The sequence below is a fragment of the Lepidothrix coronata genome, unplaced genomic scaffold (assembly GCF_001604755.1).
Source record: "Lepidothrix coronata isolate B3197 unplaced genomic scaffold, Lepidothrix_coronata-1.0 Scaffold291, whole genome shotgun sequence".
Lineage (NCBI taxonomy): Eukaryota > Metazoa > Chordata > Aves > Passeriformes > Pipridae > Lepidothrix > Lepidothrix coronata.
Window position 1 is genome coordinate 461,612 of NW_016690471.1, and position 3,130 is coordinate 464,741.

Genomic DNA, 3,130 nt, shown 5'->3' on the forward strand with positions numbered 1-3,130 from the left:
GGGCAGAGCCCCAGGACAGGGATGTGCAGCTCAGGGACAGGGATGTGCAGCCCCAGGACAGGGATGTGCAGCTCAGGGACAGGGATGTGCAGCCCCAGGACAGGGATGTGCAGCTCAAGGACAAGGACCTGCAGCTCAGGGACAGGGACGTGCAGTCCCAGGACAGGGATGTGCAGCTCCAGGACAGGGATCTGCAGTTTGAGGACAGGGATGTGCAGCTCAAGGTCAGGGATGTGCAGCTCAGGGACAGGGATGTGCAGCCCCAGGACAGGGATGTGCAGCTCAAGGACAAGGACCTGCAGCTCAGGGACAGGGACGTGCAGTCCCAGGACAGGGATGTGCAGCTCCAGGACAGGGATCTGCAGTTTGAGGACAGGGATGTGCAGCTCAAGGTCAGGGATGTGCAGCCCCAGGACAGGGATGTGCAGCTCAGGGACAGGGATGTGCAGCCCCAGGACAGGGATCTGCAGCCCCAGGATAGGGACCTGTAGCTCGAGGACAAGGATCTGCAGTTTGAGGACAGGGACCTGCAGTTTGAGGACAGGGACCTGCAGCTCGCAGGCAGTGCCAAGCTGGTGAGGGTGACCCCTCTGCACGAGGGTAATCTATTGTATATTTTCATATATGAAATATAATACAATAAATAATATAATATATAATATTATATATTATAACGTATAATATACAATATACAACATAATGTATAATATAATATTATATAATATATAATATATATTATGTATTTTTATATTTATATATGTATAAATATATAAATATACCTAAAGTGTGGCAGAAGCCACACTTCTGCTTGTCCTTAGATCTGCTGAGCTCATTTTGTGGGACATCAAAGGAAGTTTATTCCCAACACCCACCAGCTCGGTGAAAGTCAAGCAGGATGAGCTTTCCCAGCTTTCCTGCTGCCAGACATGCCCAGCACTCCAAACGTTCCACTTGTTGGCTAAATCCTCTTCTATGATGTGGCCACATTTCTGCATAAAAGGGGGGTGGGGGGGGAGCATTCCAAGGCCATTCCCTCACCAGCATATCCCAAACATCAAAAACACGGAGCTTTTTTTGGTTCCTTCCAGTCGAAGCAGCCAGAGGTGGTCACAGAACTTCTCCTGATGTTGCTGCAGAAGGATTTTAATAGCAAATAACGGCAAACACGCCGAGTCTCCCAGCCAGATAAAAATTCTCCTTGATCTGCTGATAGGAAGGAATCCACGAGAGTGGCAGATCAAAGGCAGAACAGAGGGCAAACCTTCGAATAACAAAAGCAGTCGTGTCTCCTCTTCTCCATCACTCCTCAGAGCTGCATCTCCTTCCCACTTTCTCCGGGGCAAAAAAATATCCCCGCAGTGAATAATTTCCAGAAATTCAGCGTTTTGAGGCGCACGACCAGCCCTTGGAACTTTGAGGGGGGCGGAAAGCAGTGGGGTTGTTTTCCAGAACGTTTCTTGGAGGCTCCACATCTCTCAGTGTCTTATCAGTCGTGAAATGCGAGGCCCGGGGAGTCTCCTGCGCCGCCGGGACCAAAAGGTTATCGGCGTGTAAATACCTGAGCTGGAGAGACATGTTTGAGAAAGTCCAGATAACATTTTAAACATACTCATAGCCCACATCCCTTCCAGCTTTTAGCCCAATCTCACCTGAACTTTCGCAGGTGAAGGTGTGCTCCCAACAGCCCGGCAGATAAACACGGCTTTATCTGGGATGGAGAGCGGCAGAACCAGCGCTGGGATCACCCCCAGTGTTTGCTTCTTGTTGGGAAGTGATGGCCAGCTCTCCCTGCTTTAATAAAGAGGTTTGCCAACACGAAGCTGGGGCTGTGAAACCACTGGGTCGGTGCTAACAGGGCACCCTCTCTGCCAGGGCTTCTGCAGCGTCTCTGAGGAGGGAATTGAGGCAAAAGACACAACTGTGGCTTTCTTTCCTCCACGGGGGCAAAATGAGAAAGAAAGTCCGGGATTTCTGGTTCTCAGAAGTAACTGTTGGACAATGTCAGTCCTCAGATGAGCAAGGTTTCTGTCTGGAAAGGAAACACTTCAGCCCAGAGGCCCAGACTGCCTGTCAAAATGGGTCACAACTCAAAGGGCCAAAGAATGTTTTCAAGTGAGGCAGAGAAAGAAAGCAGCTCACACAAGGTTTTCTCCTTCTGCGTGTGGATATTAAAAACTGCAGGGGAGGGGTTTGGTTTGTAAAGGAAGAGAAAAGAGCAGGTTGTGCTTCTCATCCAGACGCTGGAGAGGTCCTGGAGGATCCAGGAGTGCCTGAGGACACTGGAGCTGCTGCTCCAACTGGTCTCAGGGCTGGTGGGGTGACAGAACCTGCAGGACCTGGTCCATAAGGGCCTCTTGAACTGAGAACTAATCAACTCACAAAGTCAGCAGCAAACCCACCCCCTGCACTGCTCCGGAAGGTTCTGGCAGCAGGGGCAGGGCTGGCTGTGATCAGTGGGGGGTTTGTGACAGCAGCTCCTCTCCCGGGCTGGTTTCCCTTTCCAGGCACTGGAATTGTGCTGTGGAGGGAGGGCAGGGCCCAGGACACCCCCTCTCCTTCTGCAGAAGGTCAGGTCTGGTGAGTCCCCCCCGATTTCACTGCCCCTGCTGGCCTGGGAAGAGTTCCTGGACAACCCCGGAGCTGGAGGGGCCACAAGCCAGGAGCAGTTCCCTTTTGGGGTGTCCTGATCCCTGCTGTGAGTGGGATCACCCCAAAACCCCCAAGCCCCCCCCTGGAGAGGGCAGAGTGTTCAGCAGAGCACCTGTGGCTGCACCACAACTGGTTTCACTCCCAGTGGAGCAGCCAGAGGGTGCAGAACTCACTCAGCTCCAGGGACGTGGGACTGACTTTAATTCAGCTTTTCCCCCGCCCCTTCCAGCCCTGCAGAAGTGGAGGAGCTGAAACCCAGACCAGGCCCATCAAACCCCTGAGTGTGTCCTGATTTGCACAGGTTTCTTATAAAGGACAGGCCTGGGGGCTCACGTGCTGCTGATGGCATTTACACCAGTGCAGAACTGTGGTAAACCCTTTTCTTTTTCTTTTCTTTTTCTTTTCTTTTTCTTTTCCTTTTTTCTTTTTCTTTTTCTTTTTCTTTTTCTTTTTCTTTTTCTTTTTCTTTTTCTTTTTCTTT